Source organism: Adiantum capillus-veneris, chromosome 10, assembly GCF_014529385.1.
Source record: "Adiantum capillus-veneris isolate H3 chromosome 10, ASM1452938v2, whole genome shotgun sequence".
In the NCBI taxonomy this organism is placed as follows: Eukaryota; Viridiplantae; Streptophyta; class Polypodiopsida; order Polypodiales; family Pteridaceae; genus Adiantum; species Adiantum capillus-veneris.
In genome coordinates this window covers 51,435,205-51,462,642 of record NC_140940.1, presented here as the reverse complement: position 1 = coordinate 51,462,642, position 27,438 = coordinate 51,435,205, and the positions used below count along the sequence as shown (strand labels likewise).

General features: G+C 41.8%; 2 pseudogenes; both read left to right on the top strand.

Annotated features, from left to right (window-relative positions):
* Positions 1-11,154: 11,154 nt before the first annotated feature.
* Positions 11,155-22,991, top strand: LOC147448827 (uncharacterized; annotated as a pseudogene).
* Positions 13,247-14,855, top strand: LOC147448828 (uncharacterized; annotated as a pseudogene).
* Positions 22,992-27,438: the final 4,447 nt, after the last annotated feature.

Below are 27,438 nucleotides of genomic sequence, written 5' to 3'. Positions count from 1 at the left end.
CTTGGCTTCAAAAAACCTCACACACGACCCTCTCAGATGGCTCAGCAAACTGCCCAGAACTAGCATACATCCTATAATAGACCAATCACTGTCCTATGACCGCTGCGGCGGTCTGTCTGCTAGCGTGACTCACAACTAGCAGACCCACAATCACAGTACATCAATCTGCAATACATGCCAGTGGTGTCAAGCCGTCGTATGGCCACACCTCCCCTGGAACCTGGCAAGCACAAGAAGTAACAATGCAGACTGCAATATATATATCTGATGATATATATGTGTACATGGTCTATAGATGATGCTTTGAAGACTAATGAGTGATGTATGTCGATGCCGATATTGATGTCGGCCACCTCCTGCTTGCCAATCTACACAAGACGGATTTCTTTGCGGCTGAAATCTATCTTCTGTTGTAGTGCTCAGAACGAAATTCTGAGGGCATAAACGGCTTCGAAAGGGGGGTAAAACCCCAGGTCGCCTGATGGAAACGCTCACGGAACGCCGAGTGTGAATTTTCGAACTCTGGATCCAGAATCTGTCGAAAAAGTGCGCGCGCGCGATTGCGCAAAACCACACTGAACCAAGGCTCTGATACCAATTGAAGTCGCGGAGCGGAGCATGGGTCGACTCTCTCACACACACACACAGTGAGCTTACACAGTACAGTACGCAGAGAACTGTTAGAAGGGTTATCTCCCAATACCTTAGTATTCACAAAGTATAAGTTAGTATATACAAAGAGTTAGAAAGAAGTGAGTTAGGCGGGCAGCCAGCCATATCCGCATAAGAGGCCACTTGGGCTTTAATCCCAATAATCATCGAATTTTCTGCGCTGTGTTTGTTGCACCAAGGCATATGCCAAACAGCCGAAAACACGCATGTGCTCAATAGAAGGCTTTCTATCATACCATGCTTCATATGGAGTAATAGACTGCAAAGCTTTCGTAGGACACCTGTTAAGTACATAAGTGGCACACATGATGGCCTCAAGCCAAAAAGAATGTGGCAAAGCTTGACTTTTGACCATACATTGTGGCATTTCCGTAAGTGACCTGTTTTTCCTCTTAGGTACACCATTTTGTTGAGGGATATAAGGGACTGTACATTGGTGTTTTATCCCACGACTAGCCAGAAATGCATTAAATTCATGAGACATATACTCCCCCCCTCGATTGGAACGGAGGGTGCCCATAGTACGTTTCGATACATTTTCAGCCATAGCCAGAAATTATTTGAAAAAAATTTCAGACTTCGCTTTAAGCGGAAATACCCATGCATGCGTGGAGTAATCATCAATGAAAGTCACGAAGTACAGGTAATTGTCCAAGGACGGAGTTTGCATGGGCCCACAAACATGACTATGCACAAGCTGCAACCTGCATGTGGCCCGAAGTGAACCATCCTTTGGAAACTTAGAACCGCGCATCTTACCTAAAATACAGCCTTCACAGACATGTTTGGCAGGTGCTTCAAGGGGCGGCAAAGAAGAAACTATATCAGATTTCTGCAAGCGCAGCAAACTGGCAAAATTCAGATGACTAAGACGTGCATGCCAAAGTTTTGCATCTGAAATAGCCCTATAATCTGCAACAGCATTAGCAAACTTTTGTCCACACTTGTCATACAAAGTGAGCTTATACAGCCCACGGCACAAAAGGCCAGATGCAACAATTTCATCAGCAATACTAAGATCATGAACTGTACATCTGTCATCCACAAATTTGACTACAAGTCCAAGTCTAGCAAGTGCCGATACAGACAAGAGATTCTTCTTGATCCCAGGTACATAAAGTGCATCAACAAGTGTGAAGGAACTGCCATTAGCAGCAGTAAGCATAATCTTTCCAACTCTCTGAACTGGATAAGAGGCATTGTTGGCACAAGTGATAGAATTCCCATGAAGGATAGACTCGAGAGAGGTGAACAATTCACGATGTGAGGTAATGTGCTTTGTAGCACCACTGTCAAAATACCACACATGTGACATGTGAATTTGCAGCAACTGATAAGCATGCATCATGGACAGCAGGTTAGAACCCATTCTGCATTGACATCAGCATCACAATCTCCTTTCACAGAAGACTCAACAATGGCTGCATTTGTAGTGGAACCAGCATTTGTAGTGGAACCACCCTCTTTCTTCTTAGCCTCTTTGGCCTTCAACTTAGGACACTGCTTGGTCAAGTGATCATTAGCTTTACAATAATGGCAACGCATCTTGTTTTTGCCCTTATCACCAAAATTGCCAGACGAAATACTGCTAGCAGAAGCATTAGGAACAGAATTTTTGCCACTCGCAGCAAAACCATAAGAAGTGGCTACATTGCAGTTACCACCCTTTCTTTGAGAAGCAATAAAAGCCTGTTCAACTGCACACTGTCTAGTCCTGTTAATTTTGAAAAGTGACTCTTGCAACAACAATGTGCATAATGCATCAAACTTGACAAATTTTGCAGATTTTGCTGAACGGATGTGAGGAACAATGGTGCGCTTCACAAACAACACAATCAATGCATGAGCCTGCGCATCCTTTACATCCCAACGAGCTTGTTCTACAGTAGGCAAAACAACTCTAATAGTAGCAATCCTTGCAGCAAGACCTGCAACATCCTCAACATTGCCTGCTTCCTCAGAACGAGGACGTACATCAATGCCCTACACAATATTCCAGACGCCCACATAGGGTAGGTTTCCCCATCCAACCTGTCCTCGGCAGCAGCAAACATCTTGAACACATCTGTGTTGTTGCCAGCCATGGTAAATGTTGTACCTGATGTGAAAACTGCCAAAAAATAGGAGAAAGCTATATAGCACAAACCGTAGAAGACTATGAGGCACCTGTTATGCAAAAAACGGCCCTGATAGAAATTCTACACAAAATGACGAAATAGTCTCTGCAGTACTGCCTGTAGTGGAAACGGAGGCCAAAATGAGCCCGAATCAGAAATATGAGCAGAGTAACCTCTATGAGCTTATCCGAAATATTTGTTGACCTGCGAACGCTCGCCAAAGCTCACTGAAATCGGAGAAACTGAGCAGGCGTGTACTGGAGCAGCTGGCGACTAAGCTCGGGAGGACGCAACCTGCTCTGATACCAATTGTTGGAATGAGGGTTGCAGAGAAACACACACAGCTTGAAGAAGACGAAGGAAGATCAAGGCACACAACAGAGAGTGTGTTACTTAGTGTGCAATGGAAAGATAGATAGCCCTAGAGTGATGGGCGTATATACAATGCTCGGGGAAAAAAGTTGAGGAGCCTCTGTCTTTTGATGAAGCACAAAATTCAAAAAATTGGATGGCTACCATGCAATCAGAATATGATGCACTTATAGAAAATGACACATGGACTTTATGTGATTTGCCTCCTTGCAAAAAGGCCATTGGTACGAAGTGGGTTTGCAAGTTGAAACACAAGCCGGATGGTGAGATCGATCACCATAAGGCTCGACTTATTACATAGATTATGAAGAGACCTTTGCTCCCACTTTTCGTATGACTACTGTGCGTTTTCTATGTGCATTGGCAGCTCATTTTGGTTGGGATGTATATCAATCAAACATTGTTACTGCTTTCTTGAATGGTGACACATTTGAGGATGTTTATGTAACGCAGCCTCGCGGTTTTGTCATAAAAGGACAAGAGGACAAAGTGTGCAGATGTAAGAAGGCTTTGTATGGGTTGAAGCAATCTCCTCATGCTTGGCATGAGAAAGCTGACACTCATTTGGTCAAAAAAAGTTTTCATAACAGTCCAACAGAAAGCACATTGTATGTAAAGCATGAGGGTGACGTACTTCTCATTGTGGTTCTTTATGTAGATGATTTGCTGATCATCATTGGAGCGAATGAGAGGCATATTACTGAATTTAAGGCTGATTTGGATGCTACTTTCAAGATGAAATATTTGGGGCTATTGCATCATTACTTGGGTATACAGTTTAAGCAGCGTGATGGTGGTATTGCCTTGTGTCAAAAAAGTTACATAGAGACATTGCTATGTAAGTTTGGACTTGAGGATTGCAAACCTCTTGCCACTCCCATGGAAATAGGTTTGAAGTTGAGTCTACATGATGCTGGCGATCCTGCTAATGTCACTCTTTATCAAAATGCGGTTGGCTGCCTCATTTATGTATGCTTGCACGAGGCCAAATATTCAGTTTGCAGTCTCACAGGTCAGCAGATTTATGCATAGCCTAGGGTTTGAGCATTTGCAGGCTGTCAAGAGGATTTTTTGCTACCTTAGTGGCACTTTACATCTTGGATTTTTTTATCCCAAGGGGGGATCATTGCTGCCAGATTTACATGATTTTTCGGACTTAGATTGGGCTGGTTGTTATGACACGCGAGTGTCCACAAGTGGTTTTTGTTTCATGCTTAGCAGTTCATGTATATCATGGTTGAGCAAGAAGCAACCTATTGTGGCCACTTTGAGTTGTGAGGCTGAGTACATGACAGTCTTCACAGCTACTATTGAGTGTGTATGGCACAGACGCCTTATGAATGATTTGGGTGTCTTACAGACTGCCAACACTATCTACACTGAGAGTCTGAGTGCATTGGCAGTTGGGTGTCTTACAGGGCACTGCCAACACTATCTACACTGACAGTCTGAGCGCATTGGCACTTGCAAGGAACCCAATTTTTCATGCTCGCACAAAGCACATTGAGGTGCATTACCATTATGTCAAGGAGAGGCTCTCAATAGCAGAGATAATCATGGCTTATGTGCCAACATAAGAAAACCTTGCAGATATTTTCACAAAGGCATTGTCTCGTGAGAAGCTTGAAGCTTTCTGCAAAGCTTTGGGCTTACTCCCCTTTGTGGACTGATCATGTCCTCAGGGCATGGCACTTCCCTTTACTCATGTGCCAGCTCTCGTTCACCGCATCACTTCAGGGGGGATTTGTTACCATATACATGTGGCAGTGATGTGTGCGAACACATCACTACCACTAGGACCGCCGGGGCATTTTTTCCCTCTTTAGGAGGTTTTTCCCCTCGAGCATTGTATATACGCCCATCACTCTAGGGCTATCCATCTTTCCAGTGCACACTAAGTAACATACTCTCTATTGTGTGCCTTGATGTTCCTTCGTCTTCTCCAAGTTGTGTGCGTTTCTTTGCAACCCTAATTCCAACACCAATTTCATGTCAGACAAAACGGGTAGCAATCAATTGATCAAAATTGTGGTGAACACGGAGTGCACACAGCCTTGAACTCCCTGCTTAGAGGGTGGCCTCATGCCCCAGCTAAACTATCAAGGCCTACACCTTTTAAAAAAAAAGAGAACAAGAAATGTATTAAAGAAAAGGGAAAGAGCTACAACAGTGTCTCAGAGGTAGGGAGAGAGGCATCCCTTATACAAAAAACAAGACCGGAGTTCTAGACACGCAAAATCCATAATCAATCTCTCTCTTGAGTAATAGCCATATCCTTCATTTGGCCAACACAAGAGACATAAGTTTTCTTTAATTGAAAACAAATCCTGCTGTCCTCTAGTTTTTGTTTAAAGATACTCTCTATTCTCTTAGTCCAGCAGGTCCACAAGTAAGCCATTCTCCACATATTCTAGAATGGAATATCCATTCTAATACAATAACCAATCAATAACTCATGTGCTGAAAATTGCAAGGGACGGACCTCTTTGCAGCTCATGCCCAGAGTCAGAAGCTTTGAGGAATTGGCAGGACAGTTCACAAAGATGTGATGAAGATCTTCTAGTTTAATTGCATCTCTAAAAACTCCCATCTTCAATACCAGCTTAAGAGCTCTCCGACCAGTCCATAATCAACCATGCAAGGAATCTATTGTTTATAGGAATTGCAAAGCTCCACAAGCATTTAAATCTATACACCCACTGTTTTGAGCTCCATTTGAGGTACCATTTGTTGTTCAATTTCTTTCTCGGCTGCTCTTCAAAACTTGCTATGCAAGAGAACTTTTTGTAGGCCTTCCGAGCATAATGCTGTAGTGAGATGATCTTGCTATGCCTGAACAGTGAGCTGTTCTGAAGATGAAATTTCAGCTCCTCCACCCTGTTTACTATTTTTGCAAGACAACAAGAAATATTGAATTGATTAGAAATCTGATTAGGGGTCAGCCAATCAATATTTTCCTGCAGATCTCCCCAATTCTGATTACTGCTTTGAAACACTTATGGGATTTCATTGTTAGCTTTTTTTCAAGCTTACTTGCAGTCTACCCCACCATATAGAGTCTTGAGCAAAAACATTACTGTCAAACAAAAAGGATTGAGGTAGATGAAGGTTTTCTTTGATTTTAAACCAAGAATCCCACATTCTAATGACAAGCTGGGAGCCTACAGGTTTGAGCTTCCTGCTAGAGGATATCACATCCCAGAGAGAGAGATCCCTCCAAGATTTGTAGCCCTGCACCTAAAAGTTAGAAATATGTCTTTTTATCAACTAGGCCCAAAAATCATCACTGTTTATGGCTCTAAGTATCCATTTACATGCCATTTTAATAGCCATCTTGTCTAGATCTAGGATACCAAGCCCTCCTCTTTTTTTGTGTAGACAGCAAGTCTTCCAAGCAACCTTGGGGATTTTATTAGAGTCCTCTGATCCTCCCCAAAGAAATCTTCTAGTAAGAGATACAACCTGCTTGAGCTAGGAACTGGTAGGTTTCCAACAAGACATGAAATAAATCGGAGAGGGAAGCAAAAAGTGATTCAAAACAAAGGTCTTGGAAGCAAGAGAGTGTTGAGAAGCATGCCACATAAATATTTTCCTTCTGAATTTTGGCATAGCCCACTCCCACCTTTGTTCCATGGTTACCTTGAAACCCATAGGTATCCCTAACGATCTATAAATTTGTCCATCTGGTATAACATTGCAGCCAACTTTACTGACAGAATAGGGAGTAAAACCATTGGAGGCTTTGAATCCAGTTTTCCAATGATTAATTTGGGATTCACTGGCAAGACAAGAAATATTTAGGCATTCCATGAAAGAATTAACCGAATCGAAATTTGCATGAGTAAGGGAATTTGTATCATCTACAAACATTTGCAAACAAAGATCATTAGAGGATCCAACAATTTTGATGCCCTCCAACTTCCCTTCCTACATTTTTCTCTTAATCAGCCAACCCAAAGAATCTGAAGTAATGACAAAAAGAAGAGGTGCAAGAGGAAAGCCTTGCCTTATAGACCTCATCAATCTGATCACTTTTGTAAGTTAACCATTTACTAAAATCCTAGAAAAAGCATTTCCAAGCAACAAATGAACAAACTTAATAAGCATTTTGCCCAATCCCAGATCAAATAATGATTGAAGAATAATTCTCTATCCATTCTATCACAGGCCTTGTCAAAATCAACTTTGAAGAAGTAGAAGTCCTGATCATTTTCCATAGCATGTTCCATACCCTCCCAAAGGGTAATAATAGCATCCATAATTACCTGCCTTTAATAAAACCCTTTTTCTCTTGCAGAATGAAACTGGTCATAAGAGGATTGAATCTCCTAGCTAAGGACATGGAAAACACCTTATAGATAGAAGTCAAAAAGGTAATGGGTCTCCTATTATTGAGATCCTCCCTACCTTCTTTTCTGTGAATGAGCTTAACAACTCTAGTGTTAACACAAGCAAGAAGAGCTCCCAGACTGACAGCTTCTTGCCACACTAGGATTAGATAAGGTGCAACAAATTTTTTGAATTGCATGTAGCACTCATTAGGTATACCATCAATACCTGGGGTTTTGCCAGTCTTTAGGTTGCTAATAGTCTCTTTGATTTCCTCAAGAGAGATAGGTTGGTCTAGGAAGTGTGCTTGATGAGGGGCGATATTCTTCCTCCTAGTCTAGGCTATAAAAGCCTTACCCTCTTGAATCACTCTATCTCTCGTAGGAAGACCAGAGAAAATATTAGCAAAGAACTTATGGACCAATGTGACATTGTCCTTATGTGACTTGGTGGCAAAATCCCATCCCAACAAAGCAATGAAACCTTTAGATTTTTTCTTTTTTAACAGATCAAACATGTTTTTAGAGTGCCTGCCAATTTTACTTGCCCAAAACTCTCTAGTGAAAGCAAGGGCACTGTTAGCATCAAGGAGCTCTTCCTGCTGAAGAGACACTTTGAGCTCTAGAAGTCTAGGAGGGGGAGGGTTAGCTTTGGAGAGAGATTCTTCAAGTTGAAGAATTTCCCTAGATATCATCATCCTTCTATGAGCCCTAATGTCCTTAGCTACTTTTTTTATCTTGGTCAGAATCCTCTTTACTCCCTTATTCCAATCTCCCAAGCCTTGGCAGGAGAGGGGTGTAGTGCAAAGGACTCTTTCATAATGACTTGTACCTTGTTTTTAATGAAGTCAATGTCAAATAGGGATTGGTCAAGGTGAGGCCAGCCAGATTTATAGTTATTCTCAGCTCTCATGAGCTAAAGAAAAACAGGCTTGTGATCAGATAAAAGAATGAGAACATCAAATTTGCATTGTACTAACCAGTGTTCTTGTAAGACATTGGCAGACATGTATACTCTGTCTAGTCTAGCTGACCTGAAGCATTCCCCATTCTATTTGTATTCCAAGTGAAGCCAACATCTTCAAATATATCAAGCAGATTCAAGGAATCAACAATGTTAAGCCAATGTACCTTTTCATTACCAGAAATGACCTGTCCAAGAGACCTTGGTTTGTTAGTAATTTTCTCCACCATGTTGAAGTCCCCTATCAAGACCATATTCTTTGGTAGAAGAAATTTTTTTCAAGCACTAAGATCTTTCTGTCACAGAGTTAGGAGCATAAAAATTGACTAGTGTATAGTTTATAGGAGCTGCAAAGGTGATCGCAACCCAGAATCCTTTAGTAGAGTATTGCACATTTGATACCAGATTAGACCATTTGCAAGAGATTCCTATAACTGCTCCTCCTCTGCCTGCAATTAGTTGAATACCATTGAAAACGAGAACCAAGTCTGTTCAAGTTGAGCTCAAGCTCCTTATCTTTAAGCTTGACTACAGAGTGATGTATAGAGGGAGTTAGCATTGTTAACACCTCTTGTCCTTTGAAATTTATATTTGTTTCTCTTATTCAAAGGTTGAAAGGTCTTTTGAGGATTGGGTTTGTTCTCCTTAGCTGCCTGGTTTTGCAACTTGACTTGAGCAAGGGCAAGACAATCTTTTATAAGATGTCCTTGCTAGAAGTAGTGGAAGCAACAATCCGGCAGATTTCTATACAACACTCTCTGTTCATGCAATAGGTCAATGGTATCACGTGAAGGGGCTTTTGTAGGGGAAGAGGGAGGAACAACATTTTTAGACTCCATGCATCTAACTTCACATCACTCGCATCTACTAGTAACACAACCTCATAGACCAGACTTGAGATTGGGAGACGCTGAGAGAAAAGCGCAGTGGGCCATGGTGGACCTTGGCAGCTAGTGAAGAGAGAGCATCCTCAACCGGCTACTGCCAGTGGAGGGGACGCATCTTGAGTTTGGAGGGTGGTCCAACCACCCCCTAGTTTATCTGCGATTCAAAGATGCAAGATGTGCTAACGAGCAGTTCTTTGCTGTATGAGAACGCAAAACCAGAGCAAGAATGCCGCTAGAGGCATTTGTTGAAGGTCTATGTGAAGGTCGTCTTACAACTCTACCGCTACGCACACAACTGGTTGTATTGAGCGACCGCCGACTAGCTTTACATAAAGCTCAACGATTTGCTGTCCCCCTTGAAAACTGCATGACTGGCATAGCCGGTCACCTGCATCTACACGGAGGCAAGCACCCTCGTCACTAATTGACACCTCCCTATGGAGGTGGGATCAACGACCCACAATACGCATCACGAGGCGGGTGCAATCCGGGCCGTACGATTGTCATTTGAACTAGGTGTGAACTCCTCGGAGATATGTGCACCACACCAAATTTGGTGTGAACTCAACGTGAACACGGTGTGAACTGGGGAGGGTTTGCACACCACACCAAACTTGGTGTGAACTCAAGTGAACTAGGTGTAAACTTGTCCGCGACGCCGTGATCTATAAACTTACCACACACCCATCTTTCAACGAGCATGTTTTAGCCTAGTGGTTAGAGCCAATTTGTGGGGGAGAGGGTTGTGAGATCAAATCCTAGATCGAATAAAGTGAGAATCTTTTGCATTCCATAAACAATCCAACAGTCAGAATCAACCGGTGATCGTGAGCCATTGATCCCACCTCCAAAAAGGAGGTGTCATTTAGTAACTAGCGGCAAGCACCCCCAAACTAAGAACCCCCGTCTCTCTCTAGCTACTGCCTACTTATGTGGAAGCTAGTGCTCCAATGAATATTGAGCACTGGAGCAACTCTCTCTCGGGATAGTTGAGGTGTCTTGGGATAGTTTCCTACGACGTTAAAATCCTCTTCTTCTTCTTCTTTTCTCTCTCTCTCTCTCTCTCTCACTCTCACACACATACACACACACACACTCACTCAAAGCAGTCAATTTGATTACTGACAATTTCCACCCACTCTCTCTCTCTCTCTCTCTCTCTCTCTCAAGCAACTAAAACCTAGGTGCCGCCATTGCCACCAGAGCTCTCTCTCTCTCTCTCTCTCTCTCTCTCTCTCTCGGCCAGGCGAGCAGAGCCGGTGCTGCTAGGTGGCCATCGAGACCCGAGAAAGCCACCCAAGTAAGCGACGCATATATATGTCGTACACACCCCGCACAAATCAAATTCCGCAAGAGGACTAGACTTGACGGGTGTGGGGGTGTGTGTGTGTGTGTGTGTGTGTGAGAGAGAGAGAGAGAGAGAGAGAGAGAGAGAGGTTGCAATCGCCGCTCGCAGCTAATGTATTGCAGGTCATTCATTGGCCTCGACATTTTCACTTGACCAAGTCAGCAGCTGTTTCTTCGAGTGAAGTTTGCGTCTTGGAAGGCATAAAAACGATGTAGACAAAGCACTTTTAGTTGTGCGTCAACGCAGGCATTCCACGCTGCTGTTTATAATAGGTGCGACGTGCGTGACGACTCCAAAAGCGAATTAGGTTCTTTATTCAGTTGCTTTTGATTTTTCCTTTTTGAGAGGGCAAATCTTATATAATAATCATTCATACAAGCGACAAAGCTAGGAGGAGGAGGAAGGAGAGAGAGAGAGAGAGAGAGAGAGAGAGAGAGAGAGAGAGATTATGTAGCCTTAATACGTTATGGAAGACGCAAAATATGAGGATGCAACTATTGCAAAGTCTGGCGAATCTGGAGAATATGGTGATGATGAAAACTGTGATCCGTGGTCTACCGGCGAGATCAAGCAGTTGAGAACAAGGTGGCTGCAACAAGAGATAGAGAAAGAAGGAACATTACACAACAAGGAACTCGAAAACTGGAGTTTGAGAAAATCCTTATCATGCGAAAGACTGCCAACCTCGACAACACTGTCATACTGTCGGTCATGTCTCTCATATGTACATCATGTGAAAAATACAGATATTGATACTGAGCTGCTGGGCTCGTCTAAGAGGGAGCCAACAATACTTTCTTCGGAAGCTTCAAAACACGACTTGAACGTTAAGAAATGTAGATCCTTCTTTGAGTGTTTTGATATCTTAGCGCATCTTGCATTTTTTGGAATACTTGGGGTTCTTATTCGATATGGCTTGGAAGTTCTCTTTGATGATGTATTGTCTGTCACGCATAAGTCAAGTATTCTATACAGAGACCTACCAGCTAATATAGTAGGCTCATTTTTTATGGGATGGTTTGGAATTGTATTCAAGGAGCACATTTATGCTTTTTCAGAACCTTTAGCGCTTGGGCTTTCAATAGGACTCATGGGTAGTATTACGACATATGCGAGATGGAATCAAAAAATGGTTATACTTTTACAAGTGGCAATGTAGCATGTGCGCAACTATGATCTCCCTACTTGTGGGCATTGATTCAACAAAAGCCTCACAATTAATGATTAGTGCCAGACGTTGTTCCCAAAAGCCCACTCATGATCAAGAGATTTCCAACATACAAATATCAGTTAGCTTTCATTATGGAATACTGAGGTCAACGGTCATTGCATTTGCAACACTTTGCTTATGGGGAGGAGCTTTAAGCTTGCTTATTGGTGGTTGTAGTTCGCAAAAGCTATGCATCTTGAGGTTTGCATTCTTGGTAGCAGGTGTTTGGATTGTTAAAGAATATGTCTGTTGTGCTATGGGTGACCGGACACTGACTATATTATGTTGTAAATATGCTTTGGATAATAGTTCAAAGTGAAGAAGAGTGGAGCAGCACATTGAATGGTTGCTGCAGGGTAACGATTGTGTGTGTGTGTGTCTCGATGTGTGTTGGTGTGTGTGCGTAGTCTTCTTTCCTACCTTCTCCATCACCTGCGCACTCTACAAAGTGGTATCAGAGCTCAATTTAAGGAGCTACAGTCAATACACAGATTTCCGCAGCTCTGAAAAATAGCAAAAAAGAGAGGTTTTTAGGTCATAATTCCTCACCCGAATTCGGAATACAGTGATCCAGGAGTCTATCTTTATGTTTTTGGGCATTCCGGACGCATTGGCATACTCAGATTTGCCAAAAGCAAAAATTTTCTGCAACAAATAGCCAGCTCACATAGGCATAGGAGATTTTCAGTTTTGTAGTCGGCAGTAGATTTACAGGTTACAGGTGAAGAATTCAACATTTACATAGGTTTTGGAGAGCGACATAGAGCTTTTGCATCATGACATTGTGTTATCGAAGATTATGTTTGGTTGTTGTGGGTTCGTTATGGACAACTGCCTATGTAAGAAAGGTTGTGGGAAGAAGTTGAGGCGGTTATATTGTCAGATTGAGTACTTTGTGGTTATGTATGGATATGCGGTTAATGTATTTTGAAAAACTACAGCCTTTGTGAGGGTCAAGTGAGGTTTTTTGAAGCCTTCACTTGGGAGCTTTGGTACCTTGGCAAAGTGGATTAGGTACTGGAGCAAACCCCCGACTGGCCCCGCTAAAGACCTCATATGTCGTTTACGACTATGGGAAGAAGGTGGATGTATGGATATGTGGTACATGACAGTGTATGGATTGCATTTGCATACAGGTCCATGTGGACATTGTTTTAGAGTATTCATGCATAGTATTGAGTCAGTCTGTGGCAAAGTGAGTCAGTGGATTTTCCCTTGGCAGTGAGAGATTTTCTGTCAGTATTTATGAGCACTTTGGTTGAGATTGTCACTTGAGATATTGTCCAAATACAACGGAACTCTGCCGAAATTTTGTCAAAATCCTTTGGAACAAATTGAGAGAGTAAAGATGGTGGAAAGCTCAACTCAAGTCACACAGATTGTTGGAGAGAAGCTGAACAGAGAGAACTACAACATATGGTCTTATAGGATAGAGAACTTTATCATGGGCAAAGGTTTATGGGACTACATTACAGGTGAACACGAGTGTCCCGAAGTTGGTTTGGAACCAAACAGAGAGAATGTTGAAGCACATAAAACATGGCAAGCAGGAGTAGAAGCTTACAAGAAGTGGATCGGGAATTCAAGGAAAGTGATTCATTGGATTTCACTATGTATTAGTGACTTCTTTATACTACATGTGAAGAAGGCTCAATCTCCAAAGGAAGCATGTGAGATACTAGCAAGAATGAACAGCTCCAATACAAAACCACGAAAAGTTCACTTCAAGCAAAGGTTACATTGTGTATGGCGAGGAAATAGATCCATATGAGATTATGTAATAGAGATAAAGCAAATACAAGAAGATCTTGCGAGCATTAATGTTGAAGTTCCAGATGATGACTTAGTTTCAGTGACATTGAATGGTTTGGGACCGGAATACAAGTCATTGGATACATCTATTTCTCGTCAAGGACACATGCCTGATTTTGAAGAGTTAGTAAACCTTTGTTTGCAAGAAGAGGTGAAGTTAGGCAAGTTAGGTCCTTCTACATCAAATATCAATTCCAGAGATCAGGTTTTTTACTCTAGAGGTTGTGGAAACAATAGAGGTGGAAGAGGAAACTATGGTCGTGGAAACAACGCTGGAAGAGGTCAATGGAAAAACCAACAAAGTCAAAGTTACAATGATTACAGCCAAAGAGGCAGGGGGAGAGCCTGACCTCGTGGACGTGGAGGTGGATGATTTGTACATCCTCAAAGAGATGGATATAGTAACAGATGTGGCATTTATGGTCACTTTGAAAGAGAATGTTACACAAAGCTAAATCAAAATCGTGATCGTGGTGGAAGAGGCCAAGGTTATGGCAGAAATGGAGGAAACTTTGCTGGATACAATCCTCATGATCAAAATATATATGACAATAGATCGAGTGGACATTTATTTCCTATGGAGCATGTTGTTGGAAGCATGGTGGAGCCGCATCATACAGATGATTGGTATTTAGATAGTGGTGCCACAAATCATATGACATATCATGGTGAATGGTTTGATAGAAAAGAGAAGTTAGAAGAGGATGAGTTTGTCACTACAGGTGATGATACTATGCATCGGATTACGCATGTTGATTCAGTTCCATTTCTAGAAAAAGATGGGACATACAACACATTGGGAGATGTTCTATATGTGCTTTCAATCACAAAGAATTTAGCATCAGTTGGAAAAATGACAGATCAAGGGTTGCAAGTCCGTTTTAATCGTTATGGCAGCTTCATAGAGGAGTTTCACAAAGGCAAACCAGGCAAGATATTGGCACGTGGAAAAAAGAAAGGTCGCTTGCTCTCATTGGAAGCTGGAGATCCATGTTTACACAACGGTATGTATGCAAACAAATTAGCCACTCAAGATGATTGGGCAGAGTTATGGCATAAGAGTATTGGTCATGTCAATTTTAGAAGACTAAAGCATATGCAATCAAATCAAATTGTACGCGGATTACCAGAGTTTGGCAGATTGAATTTTGATCATGTTTGTGAAGCTTGTCAATTTGGAAAGCAATCTCGTTTACCATTTCCAAAGAGGGGGAGAATTAGCCAAAGTCTTTTGGAAATTGTTCATTCAAATATTTAGGGATGTTGTGATCATGCTACGCCAAATGGTTGTCGATATTTTATCACATTCACAGATGATTACAATAGAATGACATGGGTTTACTTTCTAAAGGCAAAGTCAGAGGCATTTGAGGTATTCTTAGAGTTCAAAGTTATGGTTGAGAAAGAGAATGATTGTCAAATTAAATGCCTACGTACAGATGGAGGGGGAGAGTACATGTCACATAGTTTTGATGATTACTTACGCGAACAAGGCATAAAAAGACAGATTACTTGCAGATACACACCACAACAAAATGGAGTTGCTGAGAGAAAGAATAGAGTCATAGCAGAGATTGCAAGAGCCATTCATGAAATTTCACCTTATGAGAGACTTTATGGGATCAAGCCAACTGTTTTCTACATGAAAGTTTTTGGATGTGTTTGCTATGTTCATGTGCCAAATGAAGCAAGAAAGAATATGGAGCCAAAGGCAATGAAGTGTATATTCTTGAGCTATCCAGTTGAAAAGAAAGGTTACAAGTGCTATGATCCTACGGCAAGACAAGTTTATGTCAGTAGAGATGTTAGATTTTGTGAGCATGAACCATGGTATAAACCAAAGCTAGTGATGATAGAAGATGAGTATGAAGAGAAAGAGAATGTGCGTCATGTTGTTGATAAGTTAGGACCATCAACAAGAACCATTTCAGGACCACATATGGCAGAGGAGAGTACAGAAATCTTGCATTTCAACTTGTAAACCCACTTCATACCAATGGCCTTTTTGCAAGGAGGCAAATCACATAAAGTCCATGTGTCATTTTCTATGAGTGCATCATATTCTGATTGCATGGTAGCCATCCAATTTTATGAATTTTGTGCTTCATCAAAAGACAGAGGCTCCTCAACATCATGTAAGCTAGACACAGCCAAAGCATAACAATCTGATGCATAAGATGCATGGAGAGAGCCTGATCGAGTACGACTAGACAGAGATGCATCCAATTTACTGTCACACAAAGTGTGCACCAGCCATTTTGGCATACCTCTAGCCTGCTCATTTTCAGCCCTTTCCTCATCAAGTACATCATGTACATCTGCATCAGCAATAGGCTGATCTAAAACATTTTTAGAAACCCCCATAGGCTGTACATTTTACTCATTGGAACTTACATTCGTATTTTCACCACTGAAAAGAGGCAACAAAGTGTCATAAATGTCTTGTGAGCTTACATTACTGTCTCTAGTACATGACAGCAAGGGCTAAACAGAATCTTCCACACACACTACATCCTGTGAAACCAGAATACGTTTTGTTTGCGGATGATACAACCTGTAACCTTTGCTTTCAACACTATAACCAACAAAAATACATTTGACAGCCTTATCATCCAATTTTCTGCGCCGCACTTGTGGCACCAAAGCATATGCCAAACAGCCAAAAACACGCATGTGCTCAATAGAAGGCTTTCTATCATGCCATGCTTCATATGGAGTAATAGAGTGCAAAGCTTTCGTAGGACAGTTGTTAAGTACATAAGTGGCACACATGATGGCCTCAAGCCAAAAAGAATGTGGAAAAGCTTGACTTTTGACCATACATCGTGCCATTTCCATCAGTGACCTGTTTTTCCTCTCAGCAACACCATTTTGCTGAGGTGTATAAGGCACTGTACATTGGTGTTTTATCCCACGACTAGCCAGAAATGCATTCAATTCATGAGACATATACTCCCCCCCCTCGATCGGAACGGAGTGTGCCCACAGTACATTTCGAGACATTTGCAGCCATAGCCAGAAATTGTTTGAAGCACATAAAAACTTCGGAGTTCGCTTTAAGCGGAAATACCCATGCATGCCTGGAGTAATCATCAATGAAAGTCACGAAGTACAGGTAATTGCCCAAGGACGGAGTTTGCATGGGTCCACAAACATCACTATGCACAAGCTGCAACCTGCATGTGGCGCTAACTGAACCATCCTTTGGAAACTTAGAACGCTGCATTTTACCCAGAATACAGACTTCACAAACATGTTTGACAGGTGCTTCAAGAGGCGGCAAAGAAGCAACCATATCAGATTTATGCAAACGCAGCAAACTGGCAAAATTCAGATGACCAAAACGTGCATGCCAAATTTTTGCATTTGAAATAGCCCTTGAATCTGCAATAGCATTTGCAAAATTTTGTCCACACTTGTCATACAAAGTGAGCTTATACAGCCCACGGCACAAAAGCCCAGATGCAACAATTTCATCACCAAAACTGAGATCATGAACTATACATCTGTTATCCACAAATTTGACTACAAGTCCAAGTCTAGCAAGTGCGGATACAGACAAGAGATTCTTCTTGATCCCAGGTACATAAAGTGCATCAACAAGTGGGAAGGAGCTGCCATTAGAAGCAGTGAGCACAATCTTTCCAACTCCCTGAACTGGATGAGAGGCGTTGTTGGCACAAGTGACTGAATTCCTATGAGGGACAGATTCCAGAGAGGTAAACAATTCACGATGTGAGGTAATGTGCTTTGTAGCACCACTGTCGAAATACCACACATGTGAATCTGTAGCAACTGACAAGCATGCATCGTGGGCAGTAGGATTGTAAGTGCACTCTGCGCTAAAAGCCCATTCTGCATCAACATCAGCAACACAGTCTCCTTTCACAGAAGACTCAACAATGGCTGCATTTGTAGTGGAACCATCATTTGCAGTGGAACCACCCTCTTTCTTCTTAGCCTCTTTGGCCTTCAACTTAGGATACGACTTGATCAAGTGATCATTAGCTTTACAATAATGGCAACGCATCTTCTTTTTGCCCTTATCACCAGAATTTCCAGACAAATTGCTACCAGGAGAATCATTAGGAACAAAATTTTTTCCACTCGCAGCAGAACCATAAGAAGTGGCTTCATTAATGTTACCACCCTTTCTTTGAGAAGCAATAAAAGCCTGTTCAACTGCACACTGCCTAGTCCTGTTTTTCTTGGAAAGTGACTCTTGCAACAGCAATGTGCATAATGCATCAAACTTGACAACTTCTGGGTTTCCTTGGGTCATAAGTCTCTAAGTACTAGCAAAAGTCTGGTAAGAATCTGGTAAGGCATCAAGAACAATCTGCACAAGGGAACTGTCTGGAATGAGTTCTCCTGCAGAAATAAGTTGCTCATTGATATCCTTGACACTAGCAAGGAAAGTGTCTATATCATCTTTCTCATGCATAATCTTCGACTCCAACTCTTTACGCAGCAAAGCAATTTTAGCCTCATTGCGACTTGCATAAAGACCAGTCAAAATATCCGAAGCCTGTTTTGCAGATTTTGCCGAACGGATGTGAGAAACAATGGTGCGCTTCATAGACAACGCAATTAATGCATGAGCCTGCGCATCCTTAACATCCCAACGAGCTTGTTCTGCCGTAGGCAAAACAACTCTAATAGCAGCAATCCTTGTGGCAAGACCTGCAACATCCTCAACATCGCCTACATCTTCAGAACAAGGACGTACATCAATGCCCTGCACAATGTTCTAGACGCCCTTTGACACAAGAACATGTTGCATCATATAAGACCACATAGGGTAGTTTTCCCCATCCAACCTGTCCTCAGTAGCAAACATCTTGAACACATCTGTGTTGTTGTTGTCAACCATGGTAAATGCTGCACCTGATGTGAAAACTGCCCGAAAATAGGAGAAACGGAGCGGGAACAACATGTGCTATATAGCACAAACCGTAGAAGACTATAAGGCACCTGTTATGCAAAAAACTGCATTGATAGAAATTCTGCACAAAATGATGAAATAGCCTGTGCAGTACTGCCTGTAGTGGACACGGAGGCCGAAATGAGCCCAAATCAAAAATATGAGCCTAGTAGTGTATTTGTCAACCTGCGAACGCTTGCCAAAGCTTACTGAAATCGGAGAAAGTGAGTAGGTGTTGTCAAAGAGTTGGCGGTCTTGCCAGGAAGGAGCCGGGTCTCTAGCTGTGAGGGTTTGTGGGGAGACTGTGAAGCTTTTCACTTAAGCAAGCTTAGGGTTTTTAGCAAATACATTGTGTATAGCCATTGGAATCTTACACGCAGACACACACATACGCACACGTGAAACCCTCAAAACAAAACAAAGATGAAAACATCAAGGCTTTGATCGTATCTAATCAAAGGTAAGATGAAAGGGTTCACTGATGCATTTATAACAGCAAGTCGTTGTGCTCCAAATAGACTGTGAATGGTTCTTTGAAACTGTAACTTAGTGCTTACAAAGATGTAGATATTTTGCCTAGCGATAGGAGTGAGCCGTGTGTACAAGTCTTCTTGGTTCATAGTAATATCAAGAAAGCAAGACTCAACCCCTAGAGGAGAATAAATATGTGCACATCGAAAGAATTAGAGTAGTCTAGTAGTGGCAAAATAAGAGGATGTGGAGAAAGAAGAATTTCTTGCAGTCTTTCCGGCCCAAAGAGAAACAAAATTCTCTGTTGGAAGTGGATTTTACGGCTAATACAAACGTTAATTCTAATATGTTGCACAAAGTGAAAGGGTTGAAAAGTTACACCATTGGGGTTATTCATCTAAGAAATCTCAGAAAGCAGTCAAAACAATGGAGGAAAGAGATAAGAGAGACAACCAACACACAAAGACCCACACAAGCTTAATCCAAAGAAGTGAAGCACACCTCAAGACTTGTGGTATTGTAGACAACTTGGTGAAGTAGATGATGCGTAGTAGTCCCCAACACCGTTTGCAAGCCACCAACAATGCGTCTTTATTGATGAAAGAAGGTTACATAGAGTGTATGAGTATTACAAGTGAGGAGATAGAAGGCTCGAGGCATGAAGTAGCAAGCTCAAGATGTGTTGGGCTGAGATTGAGAGAGAGTTTTCCTCATGGAGATGGCTAGGAGGTTGGGTGATGGCTTGATAGAGTGGCTTGATTATGGGGATTGCTTGAGCGCTTGGTTGCTTGATGGTTTGCTTGATGCCCGAGTGAGGAGCAAGAGGCTCTATTTATAGGTGAGGTTGCCTCTTGAAGAAGATATTTGCTTAGAAATATCCAAGGGATTTTTGCGACAAGTGTCTCCCTTTTCAAAAATATCTTGAAATTACCTTCAAAGTTTCTAGATCTTTCTCTTCAAGAAATATCTAGAGATTCTTCTAGATCTATCTAGAGGTTCTTCTAGATCTTTCTCTTCAAGAAAAATCTAGAGGTTCTTCTAGATTTTTCTCCAAATATCTTCTCCTTGCCTCCATAAGCCTCCAAGAGTAGCTTTATAAAAAATTAAGAGAGAGGTTGGCATACATCATGAATAACATCAAACAAACTCGTAACCATTTTTCTAAGGGATTTTTCTAGGTCCATAATCACTCCAAAGTGCACCTACTATGTGTAGAATGACACCTCATGGGGTATACTATGACTAAGGCCACTTTTGGCCATGCTATACCTATCATATGCCACATAGGATGCCTAGTAGATAGGAGGTATGTTTTATAGACTCATTTCATCATGGATCCAAGAAGAGGTTCACAAAGAATCCTGGGATCGAAGCCCATTCCCAACAAGAGTGACACATCAGACTTCGACTAGCTTTTTGCATGCTAAATTGAAAATACATATACTTATGCACACTTAAGGTATACACATAAAATCCATAATATTGTAGGGCTTAGCTTCCGTTCCCACCATGCACGTGCCACGACACAACAACATATGTTGGAGCAGCTGGCGACTAAGCGCGGGAGGATGCAACCTGCTTTGATACCAATTGTTGGAATTAGGGTTGCAAAGAAACACACACAGCTTGGAGAAGACGAAGGAAGCTCAAGGCATACAATAGAGAGTGTGTTACTTAGTGTGCAATGGAAAGATGGATAGCCCTGGAGTGATGGGCGTATATACAATGCACAGGGAAAAAAACCTCCTAAAGAGGGGAAAAATGTCCCGGTGGTCCTAGCGTGTTCACACACATCACTACCACATGTATATGGTAACAAGATGGATGCTCTTGTGAAGGATGACACTTGGGATTTGGTTCTCTTGCCAAGTGGAAAGAAAGCAATTGGTTCAAAATGGGTATACAAAGTCAAGTGCAAGTCAGATGGTAGTATGGAAAGATACAAAGCGAGGCTAGTTGCTAAAGGTTATGCACAAACAAAAGGTCTTGATTACGATGGGACATTTAGTCCAGTTGCAAAGATGACAACAGTCAGATTGGTGATAGCAATGGCAAGTATGTTCGGTTGGAAGTTACGGCAAATGGATGTCGATAATGCATTCTTGAATGGTGACTTGGAAGAAGAAGTTTAAATGATACAGCCAGAGGGTTATCAACATCCAGAGTTTCCATATTATGTGTGTAAGTTGAAGAAAGCATTGTATGGTTTGAAGCAAGCATCTAGAGGAAGATTGGATTTAAACAGTCTACTGCTGATCACTCATTATTTTTGAAGCATGTTGATGGAGAGATCGTCGTTATTGTTATCTATGTTGATGACTTGATTCTCACTGGAAGTCATGATGAGCAAATTTTGCATGTCAAGACGAGTTTGTTGAGAGAATTCAACATGAAGGACCTTGGTGAGTTGAGATATTTTTTGGGAATTGAAATTGTCGACACTTTATCAGGAATTTGGGTGATGCAAAGACAATACGCGTTGGATATTCTTGAGAAGTATGGAATGACATCGTACAAACCGGTTAATACACCTCTTGATCAAAATGTGAAGTTGATTGATGATGGAAATTACATTGAGGATGTCACTATGTATCGCAAGATGGTTGGAAGTCTTATTTACTTGACAATAACAAGGCCAGATTTGAGTTATGCAGTGGGTGTTGTGAGTCAATTCATGCAAAAGCCATGTAAAAGTCATCTTGATGCAGTGAGACGGATTATGAGATATGTGAAAGCCACTGTCAGTTATGGAATGTTTTATGAAAAGAATGGGAAGCTTTGTCTTTAGGTTACACATATGCAGATTGGGTGGGAGATTTTATGGATAGAAGATCTACAAGTGGTTATGCATTTTCCATTGGCAATGGTATGATAAGTTGGAGTAGCAAGAAGCAATTAACTGTAGCATTATCAAGTACATAAGCTGAATATCGTGGAGCAGCTTTGGCAGCATGTGAAGAGTCATGGTTGAGAGTACTTATGGTAGACTTTGGTTTTGACAATCTTGACAGTGTCATTATATATTGTGACAATATTAGCAGCATCATGTTGGCAAAGAATCCAGTTTACCATGCTCGCACCAAACACATTGAAGTACATTATCACTTCATTAGAGAAAAATTTTTGGCATGTGAGATTGATTTGGTGTATGTGAAGACAAATGATCAAGTTGCGGATATATTTACAAAAGCTCTTGGAAAGGAGAAGTTTTGCTACTTTCGTGAAGCATTGGAAATCCATCATATGCAAGCTCATTCTGAGCTTGAGGGGGAGTGTTAAAGAATATGATGTTAAAGAATATGTCCGTTGTGCTATGGGCGGTCGGACACTAACTATACTATGTTGTATATATACTTTGGATAATAGTTCAAAGTGAAGAAGAGTGGAGTAGCACGTTGAATGGTTGCTGCAGGGTAACTATTGTGTGTGTGTGTGTCTCGATGTGTGTTGGTGTGTGTGCGTAGTCTTCTTTCCTACCTTCTCCATCACCTGCGCACTCTACATGGATGAGATGACATTTGGTACATTTTAATGGTAAGGGCATTCGTGGGAAGGTGAAGTGGCTACCACTAGGAACCCTTTTGGAAAACCTCATAGGAGCTTGTTTGGTGGGTATTCTGGCACTCTTGCAATTTTTGAAGACTAATGATACTACTGTCTTGCTTCCTGGAGGCCTCCAATTGGGTTTCATAGGATGCATGAGCACTGTCTCAACCTTTGTTTTGTAGAAGTCTACACAATCTACGTGGCTCGCAAGAAATCAAAAGCTTATATATACACTTTCCTAACCTTGATTTTAGGTTTATTTCTATGTATAGTGCTATATTCAATCCCATCATGGACACTTGATTATGTGAAATGGTACTCCCATGGTGAAAAAAAATAAGATATATTCTTTTCTCTTGAGAGAGAGAGAGAGAGTCTTGCAATTACGCAAAAAATGGTTATAAAAGGGATGGGTGATGAGAAAGAAGCATGCAGTGCTCAATAGTACTAGTATCGTGTGCACTGCGTTGAGACACAGTGTGTGCACTCACTGTGGGCGGTAGATACCATTGGCAATTGTGAAGTTGCATGCCATGCATTGCATTGCATTGCAACCACTGCGTTGAGATACAGTGTGTGCACTCACTGTGGGCGGTAGATACCATTGGCAATTGTGAAGTTGCATGCCATGCATTGCAACCACTACTTGAATTGCTGCAAGTTGCACGGAGACATGATTGGCAGAAGGCGTGCATTGGAGCATTACTAAAGTGAGCATGCACTGCTCAAGTGCTCACTTTGTGTAGAAGTCTTTGAGCCCCACCTTCTTGCAAAGCATGAGAAGGACCAATGTCCATGCCGGATGGTGGCGTGTATATAAGTTTTGGCAACTTCTCCATGGCTACCATTCACTTGGCTGCCTCAAGGAGGGAGCCACGACAATAAAAGAATTCCTATCATGTGGGTTCAATAATAGGGATTATTTTCTCATATTTCACATACAAAAAAGGGTGTCAAAAAAATGATACTGAAAAACATTAAAAATTGAATAGGGAAGTCCTTTTTATTAGTGAAAAATTCAAAGCTAAGGGGTTATTTAAGTAGTCCTTGAACGCACGCAATACATAGGTTTTACAGATGGTGGGCCCCCAAAGTTGGCTACCCATGCCGAGCCTTGCGAAACCAAATTGAGCTGTGCATTGCATGTAACAAATACATGAGATTGCACAACAAAATTACACATGTTTTACAACATTAGAATGGTATCATTTTAAATTTATGACCAGTTGGATCACAATGACGATGATATAAGAGTTGGTTTTTTGTCACCCTTCATTGTCCCAAAAGAACAATATACCTTTCCAACTATCATAAAATCTAATATCTAAGATCTAACCAACCCAAATGATTTTCTCATATTAAAGTGATCACTTAATGTGGGAGAATAAATGAGAACAAGGGTTAAGATATAGACATGTGCTTATAGATCTATCTGAACACGGGGCAATGGTAAAGGGGTCCAAATGAGAGATGGTATATCAAAGAAACAATGGAGCATAAGACCTTAGGGTTAGCTTCATTGAAGACCTCCAATAATGTGTGTAAAAGTCCTTTGACCTTAGGTAAGCTAGGGCTGACCCTGAGGCGCGGGAACCCGACCAAGCTCGAGGTGCTTGTCTTGCTTGATGACTAAGGTGCTTGAGGTGCTTGAGATGCTTGAGGTGCTTGATGATTGAGATGATTGAGATGCTTGACATGCTTGAGATGCTAGGGTTGCACTTGAGGTGAGAACCTAGCCCAAGCTTAAAGTGCTTAAGGGCCAAGCTTGTGGTGGGAATTGGGCCTATGCATGAGGGGCTTGAGGTGTCAAAAAGTCAAATATTCAATCCCTACAAGGAGGGGGCGCGCCCTACATGAGAGGAGATAAGAGAGAACACCCACACACTCACACAAGGCATGCATGGTACAAAGAAAGCAAAAGGGACACTTGTCAAGTTCCTCCTCATGTTGCCCTCATTGTGTGCTTGAAGCCTATTGGTTGGCCACCCAAGGCGTCCAATGATAATTTAGGAGATTTAATTAATTGATTTTTCATTTATCAAGCCCTCTCTCTCAAAGGGGAAAGGGGGACACTTGTCCCAAGGCTACCCTTGTTGCTTGTAATGCCTCCTGCTTGTGATTGGCTAGGCCTGGAGGGGTCCAATGAGCTTCAAGAATGAGCTACAAGGGGGGGGGGTCGACCCAAGCAAGCTAGGGGGTTGCTTAGGGGGCATACTCACCCACACACACTCACAAACACTCTCATTGTGTGCTATGAAAAGTGCAAGAGCTCAGTAGAGGTTGAGAGCCTACACCAACTCTCTTGGCTATGGAGTGCAAAGCCAACCAAGAGCCATGCTTCAAAGCTTAAGCTTTCCATCTCCTTCTTCTTTATTACTATGCTATTATGTATGCTAGCAACAAGAGTTATGATAAGTGAGGAACTAATTCTTTCTCCTATGAAATTTTTCTTCTTCCTCTTCCCTACCCTCATTCCCTGCTAGCTCTCTCCACCTTCGAAGGTGTTTGAGGTCTTGGGATGGTTAAAGCTTTCTTTAAGTTTATGTTATGTTTGTGATTTATGAAGCTTTCCATCTTCATTGCATCACCTAGGTCACAAGGAACACAAAGATTGTATTGTAACAAGTCTCTCTTAATGGGAGAAATCATAATACAAATGCCTATTGGAGGGGGAACCGGCTCCACATAAATCCGGTCCTCAATTGTTGTCATGTTCTCTAAATTCTCTCTCTTGCAAAAGTATTGTTCATGCCAAGTTAACTAATTGCTATGATTATGTTGTTATCTTCATTATGTTCACCCGCTATGCTCACAAAGTCATTTCTCAAAAGTACTCTCATTAATTTCCGCTACTCTCAAGTTAAATAGGCCAATTCCATTACATTGGTATCAGAGCATTTGGTTTCTCTTTTCTTGCTTAAGAAGAGAGGTCCTTAAGTAGCCTATAAAAAGTTGATGTTGTTAATTATATTAGGATAAGTGGAACTGGGATCTATTATCGGTTTTGTTGTGCCCACTATGTGGGATATGGTGCACACCTTGGGAGCTTTGGACTTAATAATGGAGTCTTGTTAGACTTGCCTACGGCTTTACCATTATTGAGCCATAAGAAGTCCGAAAGGAGCTAGCCCTCGGCGACTCTTCTATGTTAGACCTACTCTACTACTCTCTATAATCAACCACTTCGAGCCGTGGGTGTAGATACTTAAGAGCCAATTTTGGAAGGCTAAGAGGAGTGGAAACTAAGGTTTTGAATTGCCAAAGCATACACTAAGTATATACATAAATTTTGTTAACATGGATGACAATAATCAAGATAGTAGAATGAACATTGATAACTTTGATTTTGCACATGAAGGTGCTAATGATGATGCTCCCATGTTTGTGAATTATCTCGTAACTAGGTTGCAACAAGCTATGGGCAACCCTGCTTTGCAAGCCAAAGTTACTCAACAACTTCGTGCTTATGGAATTTACCTTCCTCTCCAAGAGGAGAGAGAGAGCTTAGGAGGCCTCTTGAAGAGACCCCCAAAAGAAGAGGAGAGAGAGCTTAGGAAGCCTCTTGAAGAGACCCCCAAAAGAAGACTCTCTTCCTTTTGAGAGGAGGAATCCAAAGAGCAAGAAAGCAATAAAAGTTTAAGTTCCTCTGAAGATGTGGCTCCACAAAGACGACGGTCTAGATGATCGCCCACTCCTCCCAAGAGGAAAAGATAAACACATAGTCCTTCTCCTCGTCACTCCGAAAGGGAAGAGAGGAAACAAAGGAAAAAAAGGGTTAGGAAGAGGTCACCCTCTTCTCCTTCTTCTTCACCTTCCTCCTCTTCCAACAAAAGATATGGCTATTTTCCTAGAGAATACAAGAGGGGAGGACATCACAAATCATTTCCTGCATGACGAAGGTCACAAAACCTAAAGAAGTTCAAGGAGGGAGGACAGAGTATCTCTTTTCTCACCTATGATGGCACCTTTGGTGCTACCAACAAAGTGTTGGCCTTCATCCAGCAATTTGATGCGGCCTTTGGAGACAAGGGCTTCACGGAGTCCTCAAAGCTATGCCATGTAGCTATGCACTTCCAAAAATCAGCTCGTCAATGGTGGGCTAGCCTTCCTGGCAATGGTGAAGCCCCAAAGACATGGATTATTCTACGAGTTTCCATCATGAAGCAATTCCTTGCAAGCGATGCAAAGGACAAAGTGCTTACCGAATGGCACAACTTGAATCTTCTCTCTCATGAGTCTATCCACAAGTACGTAGACAAGTTTTGGGATTTACATCTCAACGCTACCGTCTTTCAAAAGATAGACTTTGCCGAGCAAAGGAAGCAATTCTGTGCTGGATTACCTGAAGAGATGGCCGAATACATCAACTCTCAACGGCCTGGTACTATTAGCAAAGTAATCCATCACATCATGGTTGCTTCACGCTAAACCATATCACTATCAAAAATAGATTTCCCGTGCCTCGGGTAGAAGATCTATTTGATAAGCTACAAGGCTCTACCTACTTCAGTAGGATTGACCTTAAAAGTGGCTATCATCAAATAAGGATAGTGGATGAAGATATCCTCAAGACCGCGTTTCGCACAACATTTGGTCTTTATGAATATCTAGTCATGCCTTTTGGATTGACTAATGAACCAGCTACGTTCAATCGTTTGATGGAGAAATTTTTAGGCCTTATCACAAATTCATTGGAGTGTTCTTGATGATATCATCATCTACTCCAAGTCTTTGGAGGAACATAAGCATCATCTCCAAGTGATTTTTCAAGCATTGAGGGAGAACAA